The following is a 17309-nucleotide window of genomic DNA, read 5'->3' on the forward strand; positions in this document are numbered from 1 at the left end:
TTTGTAGCAAGCTGTAAAACGCGGCTAGTCAAGTCTTGTTCTTCTTCTAAGCACTTTCTACACAAGCCTCTGGGTCTATAGCCCCTTTGGCAATGAGTAACCCAAACCTCATGACAATATTTGCACTCAAAAGAGACAAATGGGTAACATGGACAGGCAGTTACGATACAACTTATCTGGTCCCTCCCGGTCATTTGCTGGGCTGGCGCAGTTTTATCTTTATGGGGAAGAAGTGATCCTCCACTCAGGTGTGTCTTCTTGAAGTTCTATTTTCTTCACTCAAGAAGCGTGCGTCCAGCCTCTCTCTGCTGTCTGAATTGCTGCGTGGTTCTTTTTCCTGCGTGGGTTCTTCGTGCACGCAGAGTTTTCTGAGTGAAACACCTTATGCCGCAGCTCCGGAGATCCTCCCCTGGATCCCCCCTTGAGTTCCCCGAGAGCTCTTTTTATCCTCCCTTTTTCGATCGTGACTCTGGTCTGAATTGAGTTCGGTGGTCCGACTGGTTCGCAGAACCAGCCTGTCCTACCAGGCTGCTAGAATCAGCGGGGCGCCTCCCGGACGGAGAGAGACTCAGCGATACCCCAAATCGGATCACATCGGAGTCAACATTTGAAGTAAAGAATTAAATTTAATAAAGAAATAGATTTTGTTCGACGGTCGAAAGAGCGGTCACACAGAAAGCCACGATTGGAAAAAGGTCAGCCCCGAGCCCAGGATCGGTGCTGGGTGAACACAGACCTGACCCAGGTTCAGAACTGTCCCTTTGGCTGGTTCCTTCTTATACAGTTCTTGGGCAGTCCGAATTAATTCTATTCTTCTCGCAATTTAGCACATTCATGATGTTTTTTTGTTCCGCAGTTGGAGTGCACAAAGCCTTTCCTGGGTCTGATGAATTGTCCATCTTCGGTGATGAATGGTCCTTCTCTGATTCCTGGAACAGTTATTCCGAGTGTTCCCGAGTGGGATACTCCTTTAACGGCTCTGAGATGTTAATCAGTTTCATCAGGTGTGGTGTTAATAGCTCCAGATAAGGTCTACCTCCACCCGGAGATAGACTTTTTCGTATGCTGATTAGTTCCTGGCCATATTGTCTTCTCTGCTGCTACCAAGGCTTGGGAAATTTTCTCCATCCCTGGCCTGGGGTTTTGGGCTTAGGTGTTTTTATTTGTACAATTAATATATACATTTATGTACACAAGGACGAATTACCAATTTCATTTATAACAACACCAACTAATCCAACCTCTTTTGGCTTCTTTCCCAAAGGTGTAGAGTTCTAAGGGGAACACTCAGCAAGGATATTTTCACTCAGTATCAGTGGATCCAAAATTTCTTTTTTCTTACCTGCAGGGCTGCTCACTCCTCTCCATTACTAGCAGCAATGAGGTATAGATACTGCTTACAGAATATAATAATTTTTAATGGAAGTAAGACAGAAAATAAGGAATCTAAAAACTGTCTACATTTTCTATCTGTAAGTACAAGTCAGGTAGAGCTGCCCTAACATTTGTGCTGCTGATTAAGGAATAGCCTGTTATGCAATAAGCAATAAATACTCTTCTCTAGGAGCAATCTTGCAGTGAAGCAGGACAAACCACCTGGGTAGAGGGACCAAGGATTAGCTGGTGCCTGCAGCAGAGACTGTATGGACAGCATCTCCAACAGTATTCCTCAGAGCAGCTTGAAGAACTCTGGCAGATCACAGCAGAACTATTCTACTTTATTATGTGCTGAAAAGTAACTGGTTTTTACACATTAGACACTAATCAAGGTCACCCCTTCATTGCTGAATGCTCTGCATTCACTGCGCTGTTGGCAGGAGGGCTTGCTCTGCTCCTGTGTGTTCAGAAAAAGAACCAAAATAAAATAAAAGGAGAAGAAATCCATTGGCCAGCCATCTGTTGGAACAGAGGCCATTGACACAATGCAGATACAAACGCCTGGATGCATTTTGCAGGTGTGCCCTGTGACCCATCTTTCCGTGGAGAAATTCACAGGGAAAATAGATTGCACTAGACTGTTCCTGCAACTGCAGTTAATCGTGCCTTTTCTATATTACTGCTACAGGATTAACACAAACATTGCTTCTATTTTCAGGCTTATCAAAGGCAGCAGCACATCTCTCTAATCTCCTATTTCCCTGCTCTCTTTAAAGTGTTTAAATGAATGGAGCACTGATGAGCAGGGATGTGGTGCCAGCAGGGATGGTGTCATTTAATGCCTCGCTATTTATGCTATTTAATGCCTGTGTGGCTTTATGTGCCCTGGGTGACTTGCAAACCATCTGGCACCCTCCACCCTTTCGCAGGACAGACGGAGGTGTAGACAGCACCTTCATTTGTCTCTGGCTCAGAGAGTGACCAGCAGCAATAAAACAGTACAGTTCTGATGTGCCTGCTCCTACACAGCCTGCACCTGCTGTTACTGAAGGATGAAGCTTGAAGGCCATGGCTTGGTGACCCTTGAGACCAGGCAGTTTGGATCTCAGTGAGCTGTGGGCACTCACCTTCATTCCTGTTGGACAGGTTGGCACACACAGCCTGGATTTTTCTTACAGCTGTGAAAAGCATAATGATATCTGATCTGCCCCAGCACCTGTTTGTGCACTGTTAACTTGTCAAAAGGTTTCAGACAAGCTGGAATCAGCAGAATTGCGTGTGTCATATCAGCTCCCTGTCCTAAGAGTCCTACAGCTGGATTTACAGTATCATTGAATCACAGCCTGAATTTTTAGCCGTATTACTTACACAAATCACAAATACTTGAGTTGTGTCCTCCAATCTGCTACGAAGTGGGCTGAGATCCACCCTGCAGCTTTCACACCACTGTCAGCTGGCATTAACTTCCAGTCATTTTTTCCTTTGAGGCCAGATTGAAATCAGTGACCTAGAAGTAAAATACTCTGTATTTTGTTAGCAAGCAGTCCCTGGAGTTGTGCAGCCTAAATTGGGATGTTTTCTCAGTGAGCTCTTTTGTATATCTTCTATGGCAATTGTGCTGTAATTATCACAATCCTCTTTCTGGTAGCAGAATTTATTAATTGCTTTCCACTTTCTCCAATGCATTTCTGCTCAGATCACAGTGAAATAAAGACTTTCTTTAGTGTGTGGATGGGATGTGATATCCTACTGCAAAGCATTAGTTTTCTATGGTGACAAAATCAGAGATTATATTATGGATTCACTGATATTCCTGCAAGGAGAGCAAACTGGAAGCTGTGTTGGACACTTACTGCACTGCATGTGAGCAGTACAGCTGTGGGATCTGACCCTGAAAATGCTCATGTCTGGGAGAATATCTGCAGAAGAAAGGACTAGTCATGTGTAGAAAAATTTTCAAAATCAGCCTTCACGTTTATGGGATGGATCACTTGTGGACAGTGCCAAGAGTCTGCTGGGAGGTGCTGGCTGCCCTTGGCAGTGCCATTGCTGGAGGTTCATTTTATTCAGCATTTTAAGGAAGTGCCCAGCTCACGCTGTAACCTTACTGCAGTCTGTTCATATGAATAAGTTATGTCTCCACTTTCTCTGGAGTTCAGATTTGGTGTTCAGATTCAAGGTCAGACCCAGTTGGTCACTCTGTGGCACCGTATAATGAATTGCCAGCGTCCCAGAATGTACAAATTTGGAGATTAGAAGCAGCTCCACCTTATTACCATGATAGCCAATTGCAAGTGGTAGTGCAGTGGATAAAGGGCAAGGTAATGTAACATGTGAGTGGAATAGCTCTCAATCTGTGTATTATGAAATTGTCATTCTGTGCCACTGTTCAGCATAAATGGACTAATCTTCAGCTTGAAAATGAGGAGAGCTTGACTGTTAAAGAATAGGTCATTTGGCTTCTGGCAGCAGCAGCAGAAGATGCTGTAATATTAGCTGTAAGAACTTGTGCATTCTTGGTAAGAAGATAAAAATGATTAAATTGCACTGCTTGCTTCTCTATCTTCTAAAGTAATTCATATTTGGACCCAGATTCGTCTAAGCATTTGCATAATTCCTCAGGCCATTCCTATTCAGCCATGCAGTTCAGCTTGTGCTTAAGCTCAAGCAAGTGCTGAAGTTCTTTTCAATTCCTGGGGCTTCAGCCTTGCAGAACAAAGTCTGGGTTGTTACTTTATAATGTTTCAGTAGCTTCTGAGGTTGCTGTGCTATAGCAAATGGAAGTTTGCTGTGTTTGCTCTATTTGTTGTATTATGGGCTGAATACTCTTTAATGACTCAGAAAGGTTAAGGGTGAAGATGTTGGGGCCCTGGAGAGGATAATTTTTAATAGAGTCCTCTGTTGGAAATCCAAGAGCCAGAAGAGGGGTCATGTCTCCAAAGAGTTTCACGGACTCTGCAAAACTGGCAGTCACACTGACTGCCTCCCTTCCGCTGGGCTCTTCCTGAAAAGGAATGAGCAGAGCCAAGGGGAAGGTTTTGTTGGGCTCTTTGGGACATGGAGCCTTCAGGCTGAATTCTGTTCCGAATTATGCTCTGTTTTCCAGAGTAACTTCTTAACTTTGGTAGGGTTGTGCCAGGTGGTAGCCATTGGTGATGTGAATTGTAATTTTAACATATCTTTCAAAAACTGCAGTATTACCATATGTATTTCTCTGCAAACTTGGGAGGGAGGGTTGGAGAAGAACCTTGATATGGTGATCTTTTTTTCTTTTGTGGGCCTGGAAAGTTCAAAACATTTTGCCTGGCATTATCAAGCTCTTGTGTGTCAGTTCAGTTTAGCAACAGAACATGACAGCCAATAGAGTTCCACTGCTTCATGAAGATGTGTGTGGGAACTGGAAATTTTTTAATTGGAATTGACCCCAATCTAAAATGAAATGTTTGGTTATGGCTTTTTATAGAAAATACAATGAAACAATTAATTTTTTTTTCCTTTGGAAAAAATAATTTTCAAACATTTGGTAGGAAACCCTCTACAGAACAGATTTACGGCCTGAAGTCTTGTTCACAGTGAAACTGGTGGGAATTTTGCTGTTGACTTTCATGTAGCCATTTTACTGAGGTTTTCTTTGCAGCAGGAGGGATTGTGTGACTTTCTATCTGGAGGTATTAATGTAACTTCAAAGCTTCTTGGTCTACTTTAGAAATAAAAAAATATTCTTTATATCCCATCGACTTGTTGGAGGTCTTGCTTCATTGAAGGTAACATGATTTTTGTCTCTATCCCAGAGAACCACAAGGAACTCAATCTATATTTGTTAAAAGGGAGACCAGCAACATGTTCTTCTAATACAAAAGTAGCAGAAGAAAGGGCAAATGTCCAGGTTAGTGCTCTGCTTTGCTGGGCTGTCTTCACATCATTGCTTTAAAATGTTTGTTCTGTGGAGGAGATCACTGCAGGTTCCAGATGTAGGTGTTTACAGGGGGGTTCTGTTTCAGTGCAGTGCTTTGCATGATGATGCTGTCTCTGTTTGCCTGCTCCCAGTGTATGAGATGATTCACCTGGATTTTCCTTTCTGTATAGCAGATTTATTAACCCCCAGAAAGCTCTATTTGGAAGCTGGTTTTCCACTCCAAACTGAGGTCTCACTACTAACAATCTTTTATGAGCATGGAGCAGTTCATTCCATTGCTGAGTCCTTCGTTACTTCTTCTTCACCTGGGACAAAGTGTCAACAATAGTGAGAGAAGGAAGAGAAAGGAGTGGAAGAATCAGAGGAGGGGGAAAAGAAGTATTCTGTGATCACTTTGCATGAGATACACGCATTTGGAAACTTGCTAAAATATGTAATGTAGTATGTTTGTAACGTTTTTCATAAGAAACATTAAATGAAAGTACAGTGAGGCCTGGACTTAACCTACCCATTTTTCCCTGGATTTAGGGCTGGCTTAGGGCAGTCTTCCAGTTTTGCACTTCAAGCCCATCCCTACCTGCTCGACTGGCAGGTTCTACTGCACTAGGGACAGCTCTGGTAGACACAAAAAGAGCAGGATCTTTCATGGAAGAAGTGATTCCTAGGAGGGGCCTGAGAGCTGCGTTTCAAAAGCATCATGTTCCCAAAGAAAGGCCAAATTTTTCAGAAGGACTGAACAACAAACACTCCTGCTGTGACAGATGGCTGAGTATTTCAAAAGATCTTGCTATTAAAGCTGGCTGGAGATTGTCTATTCTCTTGTTTTTGACAGGAACTTGGGTTCTCTGTTAAACATAATAATAGTGCAGAATGGACAGATTTTCCTTCCAGCATTCTATTTTTATGTGAGAGTTTTAATTGTTTTGGTCAGGGAAACTCTCACTCCTGTAATACATTGATTTACAATCACTGTGCTGGAGAGCCATGTGAGAGACACTTCCCAAAGTCTGATCCCAGGTTCTGACCCCCCAGTGGCAATGAATCTGTTCTGAAGCTCTGGCTGAACACAAGGGTGCCGTGTGTGAGGTGGTGGGCAGAGCACTGGAGTGTGCTGCTTCCAGACAGGTTTTCTTGGGTTTCCTTTTAGGTTTCCTAGAGAGGGTTGAGTTTTGAGATACTTGATTTGGGATCCTGAACACACGATCTCCAGTGGGTGAACGTCTTCACTTGTAGCTGCTCACAGGTGGGGTTGGGGTTGAAAGGCAAGCTGTGTTTGTATGTAGCTGAACATGCAGAAAGTGGGATCTTGGAACTTGAGGCCATTTCTCAAAATGTGTGCTTTAACATTTCCATTATTTAACTTACCCATCCATAAATGGGAAGTAAATCTTCATCATCAGTGAAGGACTTACAAAGTTCAGTGTTTATACACACAACTTTGGAAAAACAGAAATACAAATAAATCCTTTTCTTCCACCTGAATCTCAAAGCTCTTTTAAACTGTTAATTAATTGAGCAGTCATAATGATGTGCCAATGGGGATGAAGAGGGAGGAATAATTTACAGGTGGGAGAAATGAGGCATGAATGCCTTCCTAGCCTTACCTGCGCCATGCTGTTAGTCTGTGTCAGATCCAGACAGATACCTTCTGTCCTGTCTCCTTTTGCATCTGTGATGGGTGGCTGGGAGCATCAGCTTCCCCCCCTCCCTGCTTCCTCCTCTTCTTCTGTAGAGAACCCAACTCCTTATCCCCAGGCTACTGTTTCATGGAAGAACAAGGAGTCCATGTGGCTCCCTCTCTGAGGAAGCAGGCCTGGAAACTGGGACATTTGCTTCAACTCCCAAGTTCCACCTACTGAACAGGACACGGCCAGAGAGTCAACTCCACTGCATGGGAGAAAGGAAGTAAGGAAATCAAACTTCTGGGTGCTCTTAGAGCAATGGCACATTATGCCCTGCCTTCCTCCTCCTGACCTTATGCACAGCTGGATTATGGTGTGCTGTCCTCTGCACACCTTCCACAACAATTCAGGTTATACCTTTGCTGCACTGAGCAGAGTGGCTCAGGAATATCTGACCTGGCTCTGAAATACCAGCTCACCTCTGAGAAACAGCAGAGCCCCCTTTGTCACCATCTCTTTCTTGTCTGAACTCCTGTATCTAGGGTCAGTATACTTTTGTACAGAAAACACTGCATCTTCTGGCATATATAGAATAAATGAGCACAAGGTAAATTCAAATTGTTTAAAACTTAGGGAATGGGCAGGACAAAACTACTGCTTAGGAAAATACCCAGTGCACAATTTCATCTACAGTTTGGCTGAGAATCCTGTTTAAACTTAGTTCTTAAACATGTTTGTTAAACTCATGAAGGTGTCACATCACCTGCTCACCCAATAACCTTGAGAGCCTCCTGGGAAGGTAAGCACAGCACCAACAGTGAGCAGTAATTCTAACAGGCTGCTTTGCTTCATTCCTCTGGCTGCTCCTTGTCGAGCTCCTGCAACTCCGGACATGAAGTTTTTCTTCTACTCAGCGTGGTTCCCACTGCTTCTCACTATCAGTTATTCATATCTGAAAGGGAAAGGAAAAATACTGACATAAATTGCTGGTCCTTGGAATACAAGATTTTTATTTAACTGACAGGGCTTATGGTTACCTTCAGACATAGCTCTTAAAGTAGTTTTTAGCTGGATGACAGAGATAAGCCCTCCAGGAAAAAGCAGTGGTAAAGTGGTGGGTCATTATAAATATTTTGTTCTCTCTGTAGTCGTGTTTTCCATTCTTTTTCAGTTTATGTATCTTGTAAAAATTTTCCAGTAAATCTGCTACCTTCTATGTGGTGAATTTAAGCCTATTGATTTGTAGCTGTCCTAATTGCATTTTACAGAACCCCTGCTGCCTCTGGGACCAGAGCTTGAAAAGTCCTGTTTGTGAAATGGATTGTCTTCCACAGGTCATTGACACCCTATATTCTGCTTTATCTAAATTAGGCACTCTCCAGTATTCGCTGATCTAATCCCAAAAGTAAGGGGGGTGTGTTATGTGCTTACACATAAATTTCTACTGAGAAGTTATTGGAAAAGGAGCTGAAAGCAGGTAGAGCTTGCCGTCCCAGCTCAGTGCAAGTGCGGGGACGCAGTGCCTGCTAACAGCTGGCTCTTCTGCAGCTCGGCAGGTGATGGAGTTCCCACCACCTCAGGAGCCCACTGCCAATGGTTAGCACATGCTGTTGTGAGAAGTCTCATCAGTCAAAAATGTCTCATAAATAATTTAGAGGAAAGCAATTAGCACACACAGCTGTAGCTGTTTGCAAAGTCACAGTTATACCTGCCAGGGCAATCTGGAAATGGAAATTTCAAACCCGTTTCTTGAAGTGGCCAGAACAGTCTAGCTTGGAGCTAGGGCTGATGGGTAGTTGTTGATGAGTAAGGAGTAAATTGCACTTTCATGTCTTTTTATGTGTAATGAATTCCAGGAGAGCATTTTAGTATTTTGTGCATATTGGGAAAGGGATCAAAGGGATGCATAGTTTTAAAAACTCCAGCAGTCAAGGCCTTATCCTTTCAGAGGCTCTGCAACTCATTCAGTTTCAGAGCGGGGGGGACAGATTTTAACAGAGACTTGGACATGCATTTTGAAGGCATCAGCTAGTTAGAGTTTGTCTGTATGTACAGACTGCTCAGAGAGGACAGGCAGGAGGAAATGGAAGAAAATACTGTTTGAAGTATCCCATCTGAGTACGCTTGCCTTGACAGATTGATGAGAGCAAATTTTTTGAGGACTTCTGGGTAATGATAAAAGGGAAGGGAACCTGCTCTTTAAGAATCTCAAGCAACTACAGGGAAAGTGTGAAAACAGACTTGTTTGTGGAGGTGAGTCCTGAGAAGGGGTATCAAACATGAAATCTAGACACAAGGTTGTGTAAATAGGGCACCTGTAAATATGTTCTAGGAGAGGGTTAGAAGTTGCCTACCATGACACTATATTGGGACAAGGGGACAGACAGCATAACACTGCAAGATCCTCTCAGCATTTCTGATAGCTGTGCATTCAGTCATGATTTCTCTGCTAACTGAATGCCTAAAACATGTTCATCTTCACAGGATCGCCCCTTGGCTACGGAATTATCATTCCTATGTTACCAACTGGAAACTAAATCACAATATGTTACCACATGAGGCAATCCCAGTCCTAAACTCTGAGATTCCTTCCTCTTCCTAAGAGGAAGTTTGACACTGTATTGTGAAAAAAGCATTCAAATGTGGGTTCATAGTATGAATGCTACAAAGCATTTCAACTATGCTTAAAGACCACCTGAATTAGAAAAGACTGGAGTTAGAATTTGTAGCAGTGGCATTATTTTTTATTCTGCAACTCTCCTATGCAAAAACATGTCCCAGAGAACCACAAGGTTGTCTGCACCATTTGACTCGTTCTTCTAAATCCAACTGCCATCACCTGGCCAAGAAAGTAGCAGAGAAGCCCAAGAACCTGCCTGCTACTTTCGGGTCGTCAAGGCCTCCATCCAAGGAAAATTCCACGGGTGAGCCTTAGACAGTAACCAAAAGCAGCAGCTGCTCATTGACTGTGAACTGGACGAAAATCTCTGCAGTCAGCCAACAGGCTGCCCCAGCTGGTCTGGCCTCACAGAGACAAGTAAGACCTCCTGTAAGTGATATTAATTGGAGTCTATCTAGAAATCTCTAACAATAGATTTTGTTTGACTGCAATGGGAACTTTAATACATTATTGAATACATTATGGCAGTGCACCTTCCTGGACTGCATAATGATTAGCTGTTAGTGTGTTTTGGTAAGAGGCTCAAATATTTCATTTGCTTCTTTCTTTCTTTTTTTATACTTACTAGCTTTTAGTAGAAGTGGGGAATGTGAAGAATGTCCTTCAGAACTGCAGATGAATAATTGCTCAACAGCCAGAATTTCAGTAACTCTGAAAATCTTCCTTGAACAGAAATTCAGCCTGGGGTGAATCACTGGTCACTGGGGTGAATCTGGAGTGTTTTGTGGTTTTTCCTCTTGTGAGTTAATCCAACTTTATTCCAATTTAACATGTTAGCTAGACAGGATCATTGTGTGGCTCTTAAACCAAATTAACACATTTTATAAGATTCTAAACCACATTATCTTCTGGACCACAAATAAGTGTTCAAGAAATGTAAGTTAAAATAATTATCTAACAGGCTTTAAATGAACATCTTTCCCTCCTATCCAGAAAAATTTGAGTGCAGAATTTGGATCACTATTCATAAAAGCCTATAGGAATATTTACAGGTATCCTTCTTGAAACAAGTTGAGCCCTTGATCTTTGTAACATCATTGCAGGTGTATTAACTATTATATATATTATTATATATATTAACAGCACTGCAATGCAGAAATGTGAGAAACTACTAAAAATCTCAGCTAGGTCAACTAAGGATGATTTTGTTCAAAACAATAGGCAGAGTGTTTTCATAATTCAAGAAAATATTCATTATACAGGAGAGATGACTTCTGTTTTTAAAAAGGGAATTATCTGGCTCGGGTTTAGCTGAGCTTTTCCAGTGACTGCAGCGTACATGAGGGTAAACATCTGCCTTAGATGGTATCTTCTGGGACCAGAGGTTACCACCTGAAGTCTCCTATCACATCCCTGTTCTGGGAGCTCTGGAGTCTGAATTGGGATGTCTCTCCGTTGTCTTTGATGATAAGTTAGGGAAGAAAGAAAGAAACTTTCTCACTAAAGGTAGATTCATCTCCCTCACCTTTAACTTGTAGGAGCTGTCTGGGTGTGTCCACAACGAATGGAGAAGGAATGGTTTCTTCACCTGAAGATTCATCTTCTAATCTAGATTTGAGGACTTTCCACTGGAGGAGGATATACTTTGCTGTTCACTTCAGAAGTCCTGGCAGCAAGGTCAGACTGGATGTCTCCTTTTACACAGTCAGTTTTGGTTAATACCACTATGTATTTCAGCACAGTCGGATCCCTGATATTTCTTGTGCTAGAATAACTCCAGTAACACTGTACAGGTTTTGCTTGGGGGTTGTTCTTCTGCATGGTTTTTTGTTTGTGTGGGGTTTTTTTTTTGATTGGTTGGTTGGTTTTTCATATGCTCAAAGAGCACAAGGAATCCTTTAAGGAAACCTGTTTTCCCTTTTTAGTCTCAGACATGAGCAATAATCCATGATCTTAAACCTTCAACATTTATCAGTATGAAGTTCAAGTGCTTACAGTCACTAGCCCTAGGCCAGCCACACTGGATACCTTCCAAATGCAAACAACTGATGCTTCAAACTGCCAAGGTTCCTTATTCACCTGGGGCTCAGCCCAGAACAGGGATCTTTCATTGGACTCTAATGTGAGAGTTTACATTTGTTTTAAAGACGCCTACAGAAGAGATTAAAGAGGTTCAGCTCTTTTGGCAGTAGCATGTGGCTTTTTCTACAGCTTTTCCAGGGACTGCATGGAAACAGAGGTTATGTCTGAACACTTTCAGATCCTTCTATGTGGTCAGGATACTATCTGCTTGCCTTTTAAAAAGTCCAAGGACACAGAATGAACTGATGTCTCTGGGGCAGAGGCTGACAGTAAGTGCTGATCTGCTGCGTCTCTTGAAATATCTAAATCAGGCCATGCCTATGTTTATAAGATGATAGTTCCTGTGTTGGAGTGGCCCCTAGCTTGGGTTGGGGCATTCCCCTTTCACTTGTAACTTCAACTCAGAAAATGGGCACAGGTCTGAATAACAAACTTGTCATCACAAACATTTTTCGTAGGTGCCAGGGCTCCAAGTATACTGCCTAGATTTTCTTTTTGGGTTGGTTTTTTTTGGTTTTGGGGATTCTTTTTTGAGTAGGGATGAATAATCTATTTCATTTGTCAGTTCTAATTTGAAAAGCAAAGTTCGTTCTGTGTCAAAAGCCTTAGGTATGGCAGCCCAGCTCCAGATGATATTGCATAAATGTCTTGATAGGACACTGGGAAAAGCTGACATCCTTGCTTACATCATTTTGAACTCCCCCTTTGACCTTACTTTCTCCTAGCGGATTCTCCCAGGCTAAGAAAAATCCATAAGCACAATTGCCTTTCACTGGTCTGAAAACATGTAGGAAGGCCCCTCCAGCACTCTCATTTCTCTCTGAAGATGGTCTCGGCTTCTCCAGCCTCTCCTGAGAACAAAGGTTTTCACTGACTGAAACATCCTCATTTCTGTCCTACAGTGCATGTTCTCTATCCTTCTCCATGTACAGGTCTGGTGCCACAATAACTGTAGCTATATCCTGCTTTAGAAGGAGTTTGGTAATTACAATAATACTATCATTTGGGGAAGCTGATAATCAAATCTTTGCTGGTTTTTACCTCTTTTTCTTTCAAGTTAAAAGAATTGAAACAACAGCTTGGTCCTTCTTAATTTACTCCTTATTCCATTTCACTCTTTTGTTTCTGATTAAACAACCCCTCACAATCTGATATCAGTGAAAGCCAGCAGAGTGTCAAAAGCAAGTCCCACGTCTGGCTGCCAAGCAAAAGACAAAATGTACCAGTAGGATGCTGTGCAGCAGCAGTACTTCCAGGAGGCAGCCTTCTTCCAGATCTTGTCCCTGGTGTGTCACTGCAAGAGAGAACACAACCAACATGTTTTAACGAAGAATATTGGCAGATGACTGGAATAAAAGAAACTGTGTTTATTCTTTCTGTAACACCATTTGTGTTACCATTTGGACTAGCGCCATTTAGACATGTTCAAGGGGGATTCCCACCTACACTTCCAGCCTTGACCACTTCAGCCCCTGCCTCTGGTGGTCCCTTTGCAGCTCCAGAGAAAAACTGGTGGGTATTGCTTCTCTTTTTTTTTTTTTTTTTTTTTTTTTTTTTTTTTTTTTTTGTTTGGTTAACAGGGTTTTTTTTATCCATGTGGATAAATTCAATCATTCAGTTTCCAGTGAGCCTCATGGATAGTTGTAGTGGCACCATGGGAGACAGTGGAAGGGAAAAGAGATGCAGGAGTAAAAAAGAGTGACTGGAAGCAAGAACTTCCTCCCCTGGCTTCACTGCCTAAATAAACATGAGGAATTGTACCTAGAACTAGCTTTACATTACCTGCTGAGCAGCTGGTGAGCTACAGAGCACAGCAGTGGTTACCTGCACATTTTCTGGGTTTCAGAAGTGGGCTCTGCAGCCTGTGCTGGTACCATGACGACACTGCCTGTGGTACCTGGAATAGCTCATTTAAATATAGTCTGTACATGGTCTCCGTGAGCTCTAGTCTGTGCAGACATACAGTAAGATATAATTATGGATTTTCCAAGTCCAAAGCTAAACACTATGTTAGGGCTGCCTTTCTTTCACTTGCACAGTCCCCTTTGCAGTTATATCTGGGGCCTGTTGACTTTAATCTCTTTGTTTTCAAAACACATCTGCAGGGCAGGCAAGCAGCCCTGTCTGTGTCCTGTAGAGTGAGATCTGAGAACACACTCAAAAGCAGCAAGAAACCCTTGGGACTTTACTACTCCACCTGTTTCAGGGCAGCCATCAGTGCCACAGCAGAGCCAATGGGCTGTGTGGCTCCTCATTCGTCAGCACAACACTGGGTATCTGCACTTCACCACCTGAGGGTGGCCCAAGCTATTCTGACTTGCACACAAAGTGGACAGGGAGCAAGAGCATCTTGTGCCCTGCAGCCTGGGCTAGGAGGTGACCACTGTGGGGGAAGCACTGTCCTGAAATGCCAGATACAGGGAGGGTTACTCTAGGAGTTTGTAGTGGAGCAGAATATTGATGTCAATGCACACCATTCTCAATCACTAAGCATCCTCTCTCCTTCATGAAAATTAGCCTTCCCTCTGAAATCCTTGTCAATGTTGTAATTATGAAAGTACAGATATTTTAAATGCAGCTGAGTAAATGTGCAAGTCGTGGTGGCTTCATGCTTTAAAAGCTCTGCCTATATTTATATAATTGGGTTATAATCATAGAGGAGGAACTGAAAGCCTCACTCTGCAGTGGTAGAAATGTCAGAGGTGCCCTCACCCCCACCTCTGCCAGAAGTTGCTGTGGGTGAATTGTGCAGGCCATGGAGTAGCCCTAAACAAGCTACCAGAAGTCTGCCTTTAAAATATTGTGGGTTTGGGGTTTTTTAATCAGGTCACTTTGCAAATCCAATTTGGAGTTTGCCGCATACTTTATATGGACTGTCCTTGCTTGGGGGTAACCAGCATGTACTAAGATGTGCAGCTGGAAAATTTGCAACCCCTTAAATGAGGTGTGTGCAGATCTACATGGCTCTAGTGGTATAAGGCTTAATCTTTACCAAGTCCATTAAATTTGGGGGAAGAAGAAATGCCACTTTTACTTTATTGTGAGATAGAAGTCAATGTTTAAAGTCTAGAAGATTCACTTCTGGGAAATGCTGAAATTATCTTCTTTTCAGAAGCTGCTGTGCACTTGTCCTGGGAGGAATAAGTGAACAAGTAGAGGTGGAGGCAGCAGAATCCTGGGCAGGGTGTGACCACAAGGGGTGGCCATGGGGAGGGTCAGAGCTTCTCCAGCTGACCAAAGTTCTCCTCATTAACTAGGCAGGGCTGGAAGTACTGAGGCAAGATTACGTAGTGGGGCTGTTGCCTCTCAGGGGAGCTCAGGCTACCTCTGTTGTATTATTGCTTCCTTCCCACCTCTTGTACCCCCTGTGCCATAGAAGCATTAATGTCATGAAACTTCTCATGTCCTGGAAAAACTTCAGACTTCCAAAGTATGGGCCAAAGAGTAGCTGCATTCCATCATTATGTGCATAGTTATGTTCAGGTTAGAGTTCACCTGCTGTGAATGTACCTTTTTTCAAGCTTTTTTACTTTGTTGTAATTTAACAACAATCCTTTCCATGTATTTAATGACAAGTATGTGCTGAGACCTACAGATATTTCTGCCAGTATAGTCTTTACATCACAACTTGAAGTTATGTGAAGGAATGTGCAAGTTCTTTGGAGTGGTCCTTCATTTTATTCTGATTCAGAAGTGGAAAAACAGGCAGGGACAACAAAGAGCAAATTTAATTTTCCTTCTTAAACCCTGCCAGTTCGAATAATCTCTTGCTGAGTTTCCTGATGTGGCTATTCACATTCCTTCGTGAACTCAGACTGGCTGTTAGCAGCCTCCAAATAAAACATGGTTATATGGCGATTTACCTTGGCCCTGTTCTTGCTTGGCGGCATGAGACACAGAGAGCAGCCAACTGGTTCAGCTCATACATGTCCTCTTCCAGCAACTGCTTCCTGTACAAGCCCACTGCTCTCCAAATTAATGGGATTGTTGCTTTAGCTCAAGATGTAGGAGATTTAATTCTGGTGTTTGTGTCAGCGATCAATGAAGTCAGGAAATTGCCTTTACAGAGCATTCAAAAGCCCTTTTATTCCGAAAGAATCAAATCCAGGCTTCTGTTAAATGCAGTAAAGGCTGCCATCATTAAAACATTGAGGCTGCAAGTTCGGCCACAAAAATGTTACCGTAATGCAGTTGGTATTCAGTCCTTTCTGTCAGCATTGCCAAGTCTGGCTTTTATTTATTTATTCATTTTCACAAGTCTCATGTTTTTCAGGCATTCCATAAAGCCTCAGTGTTTACAGGCATCTTACTCATCTGAGAGTCTCAGCTTCCAGTTTTCAAGGATCTGCTATTAGCCCTCACGGACAGGGAGGAAGCAGGAACGTGTGATAAGGCTGATCCTCACAGGCAAAACCAGAAGGCTCATAAAACCCCACATTTAAAAAGTCAAATATGATTTTTTAAGAGGATCACATGAACTTGGTCTCTCATTTATGTGTCTCAAGTGCCTGGCGTAGACTCTACTAATGATTGCCTGGGTCAGGCCGTGATTTAAGTGCAGAGGTGCTGTTAGATGCAGAGAGCTCTGCAGCACTCAGATGGATTGGGGGAGGAATCCTCTTTCCATTTATTATACTCCTGTTTTAACTTCATGGCCCAAGCCTTGCCCTGTGCACCCTGTTTACTGTGTGTTTCATAAAGGCCAGAGGACTCATCCTGTTGCTCTGAAACTGCTTAGCCCATCTTTGGCTGGATTTACTGTTCAGGAAGAACAAACGGTTGCTTAGGAAAGCGCTGTATTTAACAAGAGAGCCGGGCTGGACTTTTTTCAAACAAACAAAAGCCAGCAACTCTCAGCTTGGCATGGACTTTGCCATTTTGTTTGTTCCATCACCCCATTGTCTTCTCTATCCCTTCTTTTATAAAATTTCTTTGTTACAGCATTTCACAACCCACAGCCTGGATACTGTAATTCCTGAAGGAATGCACAGCATAATTAATACTGCATGATCACAAAATAGTTCACCTTGTGCAAAGCCATAGCAGAAAACGATGCATCATGGCTGTTTCCCAATCTTTCCTGCTTCACTGGTTTCTTTTATTTGGAGAAATTCTTTCAGCTTCTCCTCACAGGGGCTACCCAGCGAGAGGAAGCGTAACCTTTCTCCACCCAGCAACAAAAATGCAATGGTTTTGGAGCACTTCCCATTTCCATGATGTCTCTGTACAGCGCAGCACAGAAGCTACCCGCCTGTACCTTCTTCCCCAGGCTGCAGGCAGGGGAACTGGGGTACAGAGATGCTGGATGACCCACACGGGGCAGCACACGGAGAAACAAGCCCTCCCTCGTAGAAGCAGCAGCTTTGCCAGACTGCTGGGGCCAGAGTTAACATGAGAACTTTTTAATGTGGGGGGTTTTATCAGCACTTCCACATATCGAGATATTAATTAATGGGTTATTTTAAAAGGTCAGGTTGCTGAGTTTCTTATTTTGTAAATTGGGTTTTTGAGAAGCACTTCCACAGATCGAGATTATTAATTAACGGTTTATTTTAGAAAGTCAGGTTGGCATTTTTAAGTGTCTCATTTCCGCGGCCGTTCCGGGGCACAGCGGCGGCCCTGAGGTCCCGGCAGGAGCAGGACACCAGGGAGGGTCGGTGTCACCTTTGGCACGGCAGCTCACACACCCCAG

At 43.0% G+C, this 17309-nt stretch overlaps 1 protein-coding gene across 1 annotated transcript in view; it reads left to right on the forward strand.

The window, feature by feature from the left end:
• The first annotated feature begins 11105 nt into the window (after positions 1–11105).
• The window catches only part of SENP5 (SUMO1/sentrin specific peptidase 5), a 32297-nt gene continuing 26093 nt past the window's right edge, over positions 11106–17309 (forward strand). The window contains exon 1 of the mRNA XM_017726965.1: positions 11106–11212. The gene's annotated coding sequence lies outside the window, so the exon portion shown is untranslated. The remainder of the gene's footprint in view (positions 11213–17309) is intronic.

The sequence above is a fragment of the Corvus brachyrhynchos genome, unplaced genomic scaffold (assembly GCF_000691975.1).
Source record: "Corvus brachyrhynchos isolate BGI_N302 unplaced genomic scaffold, ASM69197v1 scaffold162, whole genome shotgun sequence".
Lineage (NCBI taxonomy): Eukaryota > Metazoa > Chordata > Aves > Passeriformes > Corvidae > Corvus > Corvus brachyrhynchos.